Source organism: Gavialis gangeticus, unplaced genomic scaffold (assembly GCF_001723915.1).
Source record: "Gavialis gangeticus isolate Ggan-Ray unplaced genomic scaffold, GavGan_comp1, whole genome shotgun sequence".
NCBI classification, from domain to species: Eukaryota; Metazoa; Chordata; order Crocodylia; family Gavialidae; genus Gavialis; species Gavialis gangeticus.
Genome location: NW_017729025.1, coordinates 69,048,473 through 69,061,829, shown reverse-complemented (window position 1 = coordinate 69,061,829; position 13,357 = coordinate 69,048,473). Strand labels below are relative to the sequence as shown.

Below are 13,357 nucleotides of genomic sequence, written 5' to 3'. Positions count from 1 at the left end.
CCAGGGACAGTGGTTCCTGGTGCTGCTCCAAAGTAGGTGGCTCCTTCTCTGGCTTGCAGAGTCCAGGCCCAGAAGGGCTGACATCAAGTCCTGGCTCTGCTCCAGGCAGCTCTTTTAAAACCATGGACTCTCCTACATGAAGCCAGGGTGAGTGGCGGGTCTGGGCCTAGGTGGGTGGTGGTAGACCCAGGGCAGGGCCTGGGTCAGGGGCTTTTGTGGGTGGGAGGAGGCAGAGGACCTCCTCCCAGGCCCCAGTGGGGGCCTGCTGCCAGGCAGCAGCCAGCTGGCAGGGGGCCTGCCGAGCTAGGGACAGGGACTGAGAAGTGGCAAGCATGCATACCATCAGGCCCAGGGTGGTGTCCAAGGTCCTGCGGTCACCATCAGTGGTCACCACGACCTGGCCCAGCATATTATTTTGGTCCTGCAGGATCTGGAGATGCTCTCACTCCAGGGCCAGGAGCTCAGCTCAGAATTCATCCTCCTGGGCAGTATCATTCTGCTGCCACCTCTTCTTCTGGGCCAAGTCCTTTTTCTGCCACCTCTTCTCCTGAGCCAGGTCCTCCTGCTGTCAGGCCAGGGCATCATCTGCCTTCTCCTCTGCCACTGCCACCAGCGACTGCAGGAGGAGAGTCCAGTCCTGCATGCACCTCTGGTGCATCCAGTGCATCTGGGTACTAAGGTCAAACCAGGGTTCGTATGCCAAGTCAAAAGGGTTACCAGGAGTAGAGGTCAGGGAAGAAGCCATGGTCAAATCAGGATCCTCATGCCAAGCCAAGGGATTACCAGAAGCAGGTGTGAGGAGATGAGCTAAGACCAAACCAGGGCTCATGTGCTGAGCCAGGGGGTTAACAGAAGTGGAGGTCAGAAAGCAAGCCAAGGTCAAACCAGGGTTCTGCAGTTCAGGGACTGGGGTCATGGGAAGGAATGCAAGAATAGGCACCTGGAAAGTCACACAGACAAGAGCTACATAGAGACTGAAGCCAATTTGTTTCACAACAGGAGCCAAGAGCTGAAGGAGCTCCTTAAGAGCAATTCTGGAACCAATCAGCAGGCTCAAGTTCAGCTGTCCCTGCTTAGGGGCTTGAGTGTTGCTGATCTGGTTGTCTAGCTATGGTGCAGAGTCCTTATACCGGGGGAAGAAGAGCTGTGGACATGGCACGTATTCACTTCGGACTCAGCTGATTCAGAGGGACAGTGATTTGATTTGGTGATTCGAATCACTGTCCTGATTTGATTCAGCTAAATCAGATCCAAAGATTCGGCACCACTTCAGAGATTCAGCCATAGATTAAACAGGCAGCAGTCCTTGAGGACAATGGACATAGCTGGCTGCCTCCAACTGGTAAGTCTGTTGTGGTGGGTGGAGGAGGGAGGGAAGGGGCATGGGGGAGGGGCAGATCAACACCTCCACAATGAGAGAGGGCTTGGGGCTTGGGCTGGGACAAGCTACCCAGGTGGAGCAGGGAGAGGGGAGGGCTCAGGCAGAACCAACCCTAGGTGTGTGGGGCCCAGGGGGCGAAGTGGTGAGCCACCAGAGCTGGTGGAGCAGGGGTGTGTCGAGTGACTGGAGGAGTGGACGGAGCTGGCAGAGCAGGGAGGGAGTGGTGGTGAGTGGCCGAAGGAGCAGCCAGAGCCAGTGGAGCAGGGGGTGGGAGGTGGTGAGCAGGTGGAGGAGCAGCCAGAGTCAGTGGAGTGGTGGGGGCTGGCAAGCAGCTGGAGGGGCAGCTGGAGCCAGGGGAGGGGTGGAGTGGCGAGTGGCTGAAGGACCTGCCAGAGCCAGCAGTGCTTGGCAACAACAGCACGTGGCGGCCATGGTGGGGCCTGTACGGGACTGTCCACAGGGCCCCCCAAAACACAGGACCTGGAGCAGTCACCCTGATTGGCTCCCCCCAGGAACAGCCCTGGGTGCTGGACTTGGAGGCGGGGGCTCCTGCTGCCACATGCTGCCAGTCTGGGAGGGCATGGGAGCAGGCATCTGCCCCCAGATCTGCACGGGGTGGGCTGGGATGCACTCTGGGTGGGTGGCAGAAGGTGATGGGAACTAGGGCTATGTCCTCCTGCTGCTCGCCCAGCCTTCCTGCACCTCCTGGACAAGCTGCAGCTTTGCCCCACTGGGTGAGCAGTGGCAGGGCATGGGGGCCGGTGCATGCACCTGGATCAAAGTGGAGCTGGTGGCAGGGGCTATGGGGCATTTTAGGGTGGCTGGAGCCCCCCATATCCCCCACCCCACTGTGGTCTGCAGAGCGGGTGGAGCCAGGGCTGTGCTCAGGGCTGCGGCTGGGGCTAGCCTCCTGGTGCAGCCCAGTCCAGCTTTCCCTGAACAGATCTGGGGGCACACCCTCCTGGATCAGCAACAAGAACTGCCAGAGAATCCAAAAGAAGAGCAGCTCCTGGGCTGCCGGTGTGCAGTGGCAGGAGCCTCCCTCCCTGAGTCACCTGTCCCCCGACCCAGCTGGGCAGCTTGTCCCAGGCCCAGCCCCAATCCCTCCCTCACTGTGGGGGTATTGATCTGCGCCCCCCCCCACACCCTTTCCCTCCCCCCTTCACTCATCATAACAAACTTACCAGCTGGAGGCATCTGTGTCCAGTATCCTCAAAGACCTGTTTAGTCTATGGCCAGATCTCTGAATCGGGCCAAATCTTTTCTGAATCAATTTGTAGGCTTCCAATTCAATTCAGAGCTTTTAATTGGTCTCCTGATTTGATTATGGATTCAGTGATTAAGCCGCTGAATCAGGCTGAATCTCCTCCAAATTGAATTGGCTACTGAAGATTCACACAGCCCTAGATGAAGGTATATGGAACTATTCCTCTAAAAATAATTTACAAAGCCAATCTGTAACTTCAGGTTGTCTTAAGTTATAAACGATGTTGTATTTGTCACAGGACCAGTTGTGCTGTTTATTGTCCTAGACAGGAGATTTCATGGAACTGTTGTATCCACACATCGCCCTTCAATTGGGATTAGAGTGGCTTAATGCACCACCTCTCTTCTCCCAGCAGGTGGCTGAAGAGAGCACACACATCTCAGTATGGACTTGTCAAGTGTCCATAGGTTTCCTTGTCTCTGCCGGTGTCAAGCAAAACACTTATTGGGTGTTCAAATTTTGGGTAGTGAATTTTTTATGGTACGAAATTTGATGTGATAGACAGTGATGCTCATGCCCATGACCAGCAACCTGTATTTGCACTGCATTTGTGTTGCCACCACTGATTGTGATCTGGAGCTTCCACCAGCATTAGCCACCATTGGATACAGATGTGGTTGTCACCTTGCAGACCTTACTGGCCCAACATTATGAACTAATAAGCAAAACTGATCAGAAAAGGCAATGTCAACAGGTCCATGACTGCCTTCATTCATTTCAATAGTACTTGTGGCAGAGAAGCTCATCCACATACTTGCTGCCAAACAACATGGGCAGTCCATGACTATGTTTGACTCCTAATCCATGGCAGCAGTTTAAGAAATTTTGACTTTAAGTCAGCACATTGTGACTGGGTAGATGTGTGAGAGGCTCCAAACCACAAAACAGTGCATCTGGGCTAGGGAGACAAGCAGTGATTGGTGGAAACAGATCACCATGGCTACTTGGGATGATAAGCAAGGCATGCAAATCCAGGGGCACCTTCATGGAGATTTGTGTCCCACACATACATCAGTGAGCAATGGCAATGCAGGCATCCTTATCCTTGGAGAAGTGTACTGCCACCAGTATAGGGAAGCTCACAGTCTTAGACAGCCTCAGATCTGTAGCAAGCCATTTAATTGTTGACAAGTTGATGGCTGGAGAGGCAGTGCAGGAGGCATGTCAGGCAGTTTGGCAGGCGATGGTTCTGTGCTCATATATCTTGCTGACCCACAAGAGACCATGGCTGGGTTGCCAATCTGGGGTTCCCTAACTGCATTTAGGCCATCAATTATCCCATCATCAATCTTTCCCCTGTGCACTGAGGCTGTGAATTAACTGACTGGAAGGGCTACTTCTCAATCATGCTTAAAAAATTTGTGGACCATCACAGGAGTTTTATGCACATAAATGCCAGCTAGTTGGGAAAAGACTATAATACCAGGATATTTAGGAGGTCCCTCATTTTTGAACTGATGGAGCAGAAAGAGTGTGCTTCTGGTGGCCCTGACATTTAGGTAAAGGCAGTGACTCTGCCCCCACTACTAATCAGGGACGCTGCCTACTGGCTGTACCCCTATCTGATAAAGCCTCTCACTGGGTGTTTAGAAGGAACTTTTTAACTACCAGCTTAACAGCTGCAGGATGACTGTGGAGGATGCTTTCAGGAATCTCAAGGCTTGCTGGAGGTACCTGAGGACACACGTGGATGTCCCAGTTTATGGTCTCTGCATGCATGCTACACAACATCTATGAGGCAAGGGGAAGCCCCTGCCAATTGAGGCAGAGCCCAGCTCCAACAGGTAATGTGTCTGTGCTTTCTCAAACAGAGGCCAGTCACCTGGCACTGTATGAGAAAGATGTGCTGACTGACCACTTTTCCAGCTTCCAAGATGAAGGTTGCAATGAGTCATAGAATGATGATTAAATCTAGCAACTGAACTTGTGCTCTTTGTGGTCATTTCCAGTGAGTTTAGAGGGTGTCTGGGGAAGAAATGCTCAGGCTGGGCAAGTTAGAGTGGGGAAATGTTCGGCTGGGTGCTGAGCTCTGTTCCCAGAGATGTGGAAGGGGGGAGCAAAGGGAGGTGGTGAAAGCTTGGGCTGTGTGAAGTTGTGGGGGCCTCTGGATCTGGATGGAAGTAGCTGAGAGGTAGATAGGGAAGAAGGAACAACTTTGGCTGGTTGTGAATGACCTTTCTCTGCTCTGCTTTTTTTTGACCATTGCTGGGCTACTGAGCTACCACCTAAGAAGCAAAGAGGAAGGGAGACACAGCTGGTCCTGGGACCCACAGGTGACACATTAAATAGCCTTTTTATTTTATTTTTTTGGTGCTTTTCATGCCCCTGAAAGCTCCTGTCTCATATATGGTGAACACCACAGCCATAGTTTTGACAACAGGCATATCTTTTATTAAACAATACAACAGAAATGTAAAAAAGGAGGTCAATAGAACAATGCAATGCAAAAAAGCCCCCAGTAATACTATAAACCTACACAAATGAAGCCCATCACTTCATGTGAATGTGAAAATGCTGTGGGTCCAGCACACACCCACATTTTCTCAGGTGGCAGCAGCCACCACTGTTAGGGTGACAATATTTGGATCTTGGGGAGCACATCAACTTGTAGTTGAATACAAGGCTTTACTCTGTGTCTCAGCGAAGCTGCTGACCACAAGGCAAAATGATATATTAAAAATAACATTGCAAATGCTTAGGCAAGCAGTTTTCTAACAATGGAGTAGTGTTGTAAAGTTATATAATTCACTGTGTAAGAAGAACGAGATGCAACCCACCAGCTATTGTCAGAAGATAAAGCAGAAGCAAGACCTTGGAGATGAAGCAGGAGTCAGCAAGAAACCAGAAAGAACCAGCAAGTGACTCGGAGAAGCCAAGTTCATGGCCTTATGCATGCGCTCTTAGCAGAGAGGCATGTAAATGATTGAAATGCATAGGCAATTCCATGTTAATGAAGTAAATAGTAAACAGAGGCAGAGCTTGAGATGTGAGGAGAAATGGTTGGAACAGAAAGAGGGACAGAGATGGAACGAATGTTAATGAGCATGAACCAAGGTGTATAAAATGTAAAAATAATTAATGTTCAGTGCAGGTCCCTGGTTTGTTGGTTTTTTGGGACCTGATCTAAAGCTGTCTCCATTTTGAATAAAGCTGTTGCAAGCAATGTGTGCTGGTGTTTGCTCCCTGCTTGCTCTGGCTAGAGTACTAGGATCCATGAGCAATTGGATCATTGTCTCCCTAGCCTTTGGGCGCCGCATGGTGTCAGGGTCTAACAACCGCTATATGATGTTTTCAGGCCATGGACTATGGCTGCCTGATACTTGCTCCCACTCCTGCCCTGGAGTACACCTGGGGGAGGGTAAAGCCTGGTGACAGCATGTGCCCCTGGTGGGGTGATGTGGAGAGCACCAAAGATGCCCCTTGTCTGCAGTTTCAAGTCAAACATAGGCTGATCTGTGAACTCCTGTTCAGCCTTCACAAACTCCTTGAGCATCTTGTTTGTACACTCAGCAAAGGCTATGTAGTGCTTCTCAACCTCTGCATGCCACCTGGCTAACTATGTAGCAGTCCACTGTGACTCCTCGAGTCAGTGCCTGACCATGGGCAAACGCTGGCAGTGGGTACATCTATTTATCCTCCTTTCATTGCCTGGCTTCTGTGACCCATTTCAGGTATCAGGGAGGAAGGGAGGGAGGAAAAATGTAAGGGAGGAAGAACAGTAGTACAAGGTTTTCCCACTATTACCCTGACAGTGAGGAGAACTCCCCAACAGAAGTTTCAATTTGCAAGTCCATCCAGCCAGGTTATAGTCTAATTCCCTGGCTGATTCTCAACATGGTAAGCTTGCTGCTGTCTGTTTCGTATGAACTCACCCTCTGCAGAACCCAGCTTGCAAGCAGCTGGTGGAAGAACAAAGTAGCAAAATGGGAGGGGGAGATTAGCAGCACCTGGGCCAAGCAAGCAGGAAGCTAAGTCAGCCAGCCAAGGAGGAGTGGTTAACTGAGATACAAACTTTCTTTCGGGACAGAGGAGGGGGATTGGTCCTAGTGGTGGAGAAGGATGGAGCCCTCCAGAAAGACAATGAGCACATCTACATGAGAACCTACATCACTGTAGTGATGAGTTACAGTGATGTAACTCATTGCTACAGCAACATAGCATCAGTAGGCAGTAACCATGATGCCACTGCTACTGTGCAGTAGCAATGAGCTACTGTATGGGAACTTGTTGCTACCATGCAGTAGGGTCAGAAATGCAAGCACTAAATGACTGCATAGTACCAACTGCGCAGTGGGGAGCACATGTAAATTCATCCAATGAGTACAAGCCCAGCAAGAAGAGTGGCTGTCTGAGAGGAGGAGTTTCTGTGGGTGGACTGAGTACACAAGGAGCACTGAGGACTTTTTATGTAAACCCAGGAGGGGTTCTGGAGAATGAGTGCACTCAGAGGACTAACGATTGATTATGTTAAACTGATAGGGGCTGAAGCCCTAGCCAGAGACAAAGAGAGGGTGAGGGAAAGAGAGGGACTGATCCCTGTGTAGGTTAGTCATACTAGTAGCCTGGGAAGGAGTAGGGGGAAGGTAGGCACCCACTGCTGAACCCGGGTTACACAACGGCAGCCTCCTAAAACAGTATATTAATTATAACATCAGGGTGTGGTAGGCAGGAGAGAGGAGCCAAATTAAGGAGCCAGGGTAGGCAGATGGGCCTAGTGATGGAGAGTGATGTCACAATCACCCCTGGAGGTGAACTCTATTACATCCCTGAATGACGCTTGTCTTAAACAACAGGATTCTATGGCACTCTGGATGATGTCATTCTGATCCATCTGACCCATAACAGAAATATCATCTGTTCATTGCTGCATGAAGCACTCCATTCTCATCTCTTACTACAAGAGATGGTGGATCTTGGTGACTTGGACTCCTGGAGAAGATGAGCATGCTATAATGGGTCACCAGTGCATTGTCTCTTTCCTGGACCTCACTAGTCATTATGACCACCTTGCACAGTCCAGTTGGGGCTATAAGGGGCATGATAAATCTGTGTCTAGTTTAAGTGTCAACAAACAATTCAAAGGGGGACCAGAGGAAGCTCAAATTGACTTTCAGGGACATCATTTAGAGGAGTTTGGGACAGTACAACCAATGCTTTAGCCACTTCAGAGAAACTTGAAATGCCACGGTGGTCTGCACCAACTATCAAGTGTCAAGCCTGATGATGTAAAAGCTTCTTTTTCACCTTTGTTTGTTCACTGGCTTACAATCGCTTGCTTATAATAAAGTGTCTTTATCTATGGGTTGTTTGCATGAGAGTGAAGATGATCACTGCTACATCCTCAGGGCAGAAACCAAGGTGAAATTCTGAAGGTGCTGGCAAAGGGAAGGTGCATTGTAGTAGCAGCATGGTTTGCCAACAACTGAACATGAAGTCAGGACTAGTGCCTTATCTCAAGCTCTGGGCATGAGGCCAGGTGCAGCAGGGAGGGCCGCTATGGCTGTACATTAAAGCTGTTGTGTCTTTTTTGGTAGGGGGATGTGGCATTAAGCGAGCAATTATCCAACATGGCATCAATCACTGCCTAACTGAAATGGGACCCACAATACAATGGCAGTTCAGAAACCATTACAAACATAACTCCAAAAATGTGGCTCTATTAAGTGCCTGCTTTGCCTAAAGTAGTACATCACACTCGCACAGAGGATGGGGCAGGGAGCTCAGCAGGGCAGTCCTCAAGCACAGCCATGAGGTTCCAGTGCAGACCCAAACTGCAATTCTGCTGGGGGCTGAAGAAGGGGGTTATAATTCTATCATCCACCAAACTATGTGGGCTGTCACTTACCATCCCTAGAAGCAGGATTTGTCACATCATGAGCTGGGTCTTCTGGGCCAATGGGTTCCTGTTAGGCTAGGCTGGTTAGGCTGCTGAAGACAGGGGGAGGACAGGAAACTCCTGGCCCTTGTTGTCTGAACCTGGGTCCTGTTCAGAATCCTGGGTCCCGTTCAGATGGCCTGGGAGTCTGAAATATAACTCATCACCTGGGTTGCTGTGCTGGTCTCAAGGGCTAAATGTCTTCAACCACCATCACGTTAAAGTCTTCATCCCTCTCCTGAGCAGCATGGGCTGCTGTGTGCACCTCATGTTTGGACATAACCATGCCACTGACTGTGAAAATGCAGGTCAGTGCCTCATAGTAGGCACATGTGATCCTAGGGGCATCTACATGAGATGCTTACTGTGGAGTTGCCTAATTAGCTCCACAGTAAAGCATCTCCATCTACACATGAGGAGCTATTAGGTCAAAGCAAATTAATTAACTCCAGTGTGGGTTAGTACTGCCCAATGTAAATACTATCTTATAGCAGCTATTTACTGTTATACACATAGAGACAGTGACTGGGGCTGGCTGGGGCACAAGAGGGCTGCCTGCTGGCTGTCCCTATACTTTAGTACCCATGTGCCCCATCCAGCACCTCTAAAACATCCCCTCTACAATATGTTGAGCCAGGTCAAAACATCTCTGGGCTGGCAGGTTGACCCTCTGAGCCCCCTGCTAGCTTGGGCTGGGCCCCACTGGCTCAGTGTGCTGCAGTCCTGGGCGCATGTGTAAGTGTTGCTCCTGGGAGAAAAACTCCAGTGCAAACTGTGCCAGAGTTGGTGTTACATTAATATTTATGTGTAGACGTGCTTTCTGTGTGTACCTGTGTAACATGTTGGGGTCCCAGGTGTGGCTGTGGCACCCCCTGGTGGCTCCATGTCCATGCTTTGCTCTGCTCCTAGGGTGTTCCCCCTGTCTCTTCTGCCATGCCTTGATGGATTTTAAATTAACAGGGAGGCTGCCCCTGGACTTTTGCTAGGCCTTGGTCCCACTGGTCATTGGCCCCTGACTGGGCCTCTGAATTCTCAGGCCCCTTTCTGGGCCTGTGCACTCAGTTGTGCCTGACAGTGTACCCAAAGCCTAATTGTCTCTGAATCCTCCCCTTTACTATGTCCCATGCCTCTGTTGGGGTCTTGGCTTCCTTGGCCTCTGCCCCTTTAATGTAGCTAGGCATTCTAGCCTAGGCCCACTGAATAGGGCCTGACTTTGAGAGACTAACTTCCCTTGTTCCTTTTAGCCACCAAGCCCCTGGCTCCTATATGCCAGGGTCCTGGCTCCTGTGTGACTGCACCCCTCTCAGGTATCAGGTCCCTAGCCCCTCTGTGGCTGTGCCCTTGCTAGCGCTAGGCACCTGGCCTCTCTGTGACTTTGCCCCTCTTGGACACCACTCTGCACTCAGTAAGCATTCAAGCCCTGAGCCTGTCCCTGGCAGGGTTCAAGACAGTCAAGTGCCCAACCCCCATGACATTAATGAGGCCTCCATCTCCTCTATAGCCTATGAGGCCATCCACAAACCACTGGTTAACATAACATAAACACATATCCCTGGGCTATAACACAAATAACAACATTTAAGAGTATAAACCCTTACTAACCCAGCAGCCTGGGCTCCCCTGGACAGGAGATCCTTTCCTGGTGGCAGCCAGTGAGAGACTGTCCTGGTAGCCCGAGCCCTGAGCCCACATGCTCCCCTGGTCCCCCTACCTCCATTAATCAGACTGCCTGCAGGTGCTGGCTAATTATCCCATTAGCCCATTGCCCTGGTGACTTGCAGCTGTGGTGCCCTGCCTGCCTGCAGAGCTCCCTGGCTGGGCTGCTTTTCACTCTGTAAATAGCAGAAAGCCCAGGGATCTCTGTTACAACCTGACATTCATTTGCCATTCTATGTCCTCATGAACTAGTGCCTTCATACATTGCATATGGAACAGTACTAGGTCCACTCACAGTAATGTCCCTGGGCCATTTCCTTTGTGCTCTGTTCATAGACTGCCTCATTTCAATGGATTGACCAAAGAACCCATTGGTTCTCAAGTTCATACTAGATTGTGGTGAGATCCACTATCTCCTCCTTGGTCCAGTTGCTGCTGTGCTTGTTCTTAATGCTGAACTTGAGTGGGGCAGTCACAGTGGAGAGATAATGGATGAGTATATGGGGGTATGGATGTCTGAACATGCTGCTGTCAGAAATGGATTGGTCTGGTGACCTCCTTGACAGCTGGATGGTTAGGCAGACAAAGGTCCCCTATTCTTCATGGTGTTTGAGGTTGGGTCAGTGGATGTAGGTGCTGATGTTGATCTGATGCTGAAGTGGCTGAAAAATCACTGTGAATGGTGATTAATAGGTGGGGACAGCCACCTGGATCCTGTCACTGCTGGGCAGTAGAGATCCGAGGCTGGGCCAGAATGAACATACAGAGTTCAAGAGGGGCCTGGATTGGGGCCAAAGCAATACTTTGTGGGATGCCCAGAGGACAGACTGACCAGCCTGCTTGTCCCACAGTGGTAATGCAGAACAACCATTCAGACATTCCTAGCAATAATATAGGGAAAACTGTTATCCCATCAACCTTTTTGGTCTTTGTTCTGAGACAAGTGACAAGGATATCTGAATGCTTGTGGTTTGTTGTGGAAGAAAACATTTTCTCCTGGGACAGGAGTGAAGTTTACTTGTTGTCTTATAGAGGTTCATGTTATCAGAGAAAGGAGTGAAGTCCACTTGTTGCCTTATAGAGGCTCATGTTACCAGTGCTGATCAGTGAGGACTCAAGACACTAAATGAAGCACTGGAAAATTCAGTATTTCATGGGTACAGGACGTGTGGACATAGCTTTAGATCAAAATATGTTTTCACTTTTCAACAGTTGATTAAAAAGGGCATAAAACAAGTTCTAAGAAGGAAATGAACATCTCAAATAATTTTACTAAATTATATTGTAAAAATTGCAAAAGAGTTTATATTTTGTACATGTACAAAGGTTTACTGCAGAGAAAGATATTTGAATTAGTGAATAAGACATATATAAAGGTGGCATTTTATGTTTTAGAAATTGAACTTACTCCTTGTAAAAACAGTATAGATTTCATCCTCCATTTAAATGGGAATAGGGTTGAAGCCTTAAGGGACAAATTACATATGAGTGTATATACTTACAAGTTATTTTTAGATGATGAAAATAAGCATCCTTTCTCCTTTCATGCCACTAATCCCAGAAAAATATATGAAGTGACAAAGCAAGTATGGAACTATTAAGACAGAGATGTACTATGGTTGGTGTTACTGTACTATGGTCTGAGCAACTGGTCAGAAATTTAAGTTAGCTCCAGCGAAACAAATAAAACCTTTTGGTGGGGTTTCCATTTTATGCACAGGTTCTTGTTAAGAAAAGATGACAAATAAACATATTTTCATTACATTTATTTCATGCCACTTAACTACCTCTAAAATGCCAAGCAAACAATAACCCTGACCTCATAAACTATCTAAATAAATATTAATAATATACATAGATCTGGAAGCATTAGATTTGAGAATGTTACTAAGATCCCAGTAGTAGAGTTAGAGTGTTGTCATATCATGATGGTTTGTGTGCTTGTTTTAATTTTTTTAGTGATATTTTTTAGTGGGCTAACTATTTGGAAGATGTGTTAGATAAAAAGTGTACTTCTTCCTCTTAAGATGCAAATAAGACATTGTTGCCTGTCTCTGACTGCCTCAATTCAGTGACTTCTCCCAGCTGGAGCTTTGAAATGTTTTCCTTGAGTAAAGTTAAAATTGGCTGACATCTGGGATGGAAGAACTTCTTCCTAGGGTCACTGTTGGGGAAAAGTGTAAGAATTCTGCAAGGGGTACAGACATTCAAAAGGCCCATGGTGAAATCCATCTAAGTTATGCAGTTTTTTGGTAAGCAGAGCAGTTTAGATGGTGTGCGTGTGTGTGTGTGTGGGGTGGGGGGTGAATCTTAGACTGGGTTCTGTCATTTTTAAAACCCGTCTATGTGTGCTGAACTTCTGCTCTGTTTTGGGTATAACAGAGCAGAAGTTACTGGCTCTGTTATCAAGCCAGTTTCTGGTTACTTATACCAGTAAAAGTGTAATGTCTGTATCTGTCCTATGGGTCACTGACCACTTACACTTCCTGTCACCAAGTTTGTATGCTTTTAACAAATATTAACCGTCCTTTGCATAATTCTCTAGCTCTGTAAGTACTAATCTGTTTGGTTTTTTTCCATGCATGAGGCTCTATATTTAAAAAGTTCTGTATCATAAAATTGTAATGCAGTAGGCTGCTCAGGTACAAAATTAAACAGGGTCTATCCAGAGAGTCTCTAGGCTCCCTAAGCCTAATTTTTGCTAGATTTAATAGTGTTACTGTTTCCTGGAGTTCAGCACCTTCCTATAGTGGGATCTAAAGCACTGTCCCCTGGCCAAATGTTTTGTGATGATAACAAAGCTAATTTGAAGTTCAACATATAAGCATTATTTTCATTGCTTTAGCAGTGATGAATCATTCCAAGTTACTCTATACTTTTATCCTATCTATATGTCTTAGACAGTGGGATTGATTTTTCAGCAGCCAGTCTTTTTTTTCCTATTACATTATTTATTATTTCATAAATTCAGCTGAAATGATAGAAGGTCTTTCCACTTGCCTTGTATAAAGAGTAACCTCATTTTCATGACACAGCACAGTATAATTTTGCTGTTTATTTAGATGACTAAAATACTGAGCACAAAGATTAGTCATAATGAAAATAATGAATAAATAAAAGCCATAACTAATGGTATATTAGAACTGCTTGAACATCTAATTATGAAAGATCTCATTTA

General features: G+C 47.8%; 1 long non-coding RNA gene across 1 annotated transcript in view; it reads right to left on the bottom strand.

The window, feature by feature from the left end:
- The window catches only part of LOC109299470, a 22,516-nt gene extending 20,150 nt beyond the window's left edge, over positions 1-2,366 (bottom strand). Inside the window, exons 1-2 of the long non-coding RNA XR_002097874.1 lie at positions 2,356-2,366; positions 1,222-1,225 (exon numbers count right to left, since the gene is read on the bottom strand). This is a non-coding gene — a long non-coding RNA (uncharacterized LOC109299470). The remainder of the gene's footprint in view (positions 1-1,221; positions 1,226-2,355) is intronic.
- Positions 2,367-13,357: the final 10,991 nt, after the last annotated feature.